This window comes from Eumetopias jubatus, unplaced genomic scaffold (genome assembly GCF_037043125.1).
Source record: "Eumetopias jubatus isolate StellerSeaLion01/CBP00866 unplaced genomic scaffold, mEumJub1_p1.0 scaffold_6, whole genome shotgun sequence".
NCBI classification, from domain to species: Eukaryota; Metazoa; Chordata; class Mammalia; order Carnivora; family Otariidae; genus Eumetopias; species Eumetopias jubatus.
The window spans coordinates 91,959,053-91,959,958 of NW_028274812.1; positions in this window are offsets into that span (position 1 = coordinate 91,959,053).

A 906-nucleotide genomic window follows, 5' to 3' on the forward strand; every position below is an offset into this window, starting at 1 on the left:
TTGCAGTGTTTGTTTCAGGTATACATATAAATACATGTTGAATGCATTTGTTGGGGGATACTGTGGTTTCCAAAGTCGACTTAAATAAAAAAGTGTGAGATGAATGATGAAGGGGACCTTCTGCAGGAGGTATGAAGTTAACAGTTAAAATGTTATTTACCAAAATACTGACAGCAAAGCTTTTTATTATTCTATGTCAACTATCTGTGTGCCAGTATGAATAAGGGCAACATGATTATACCTGTTTTATGTCTGCTTTGGAGAAGTTTGTGAAGAAACTCTCTCCTCTACTAAGCACTGAGTTTATAAATATAATAAAAGCAAAATTCAGAATTTGCATTAGAACAGCTCACTTAGTTTGAAAGATCATTGAAAATAACTTCATTAGGCACTGGGTTTCAGAAGCGTAAGGATGCTATAAAATTCTTTAATGCCTATTTTGGTTGTTATTAAGAGCAAAATCTTTGTTTTTCTCAAAGCTTTTGTCTCATTGTAATAAAAATGGTTTGAGGCTAAGTGGCTAAACGTGAGAACCCATTTTCAAATTGTAATTGAAATGCATGGCATTTTAAATAGTGATAGCCTCTCATCTGCTCTTGAATATATTAAAATAGCTGTCAACATGTAGTATTTTTTCCTAGTTTTTAATGTGTATGTACCCAACTTCTACTCTTGTATTTCTGACAGACCATTCTGCAAGACTGAAATGTAGACTGGGAGGCGCGCTGTGGTCGAGTCTGGGAGGATGTGGGTTTTCTTTAGATGAAATTAAGAAAATAAAATACAAGAAGCAAAACTACTATGTGCAAAGCACAGTGGCAGACCAACGCCCTGTGTTTGAAATAGTGGCAGAGAGAGAAGAGACCTGATCCCCACTCCTCCATCTGGTGGAAAGACATCTAGACG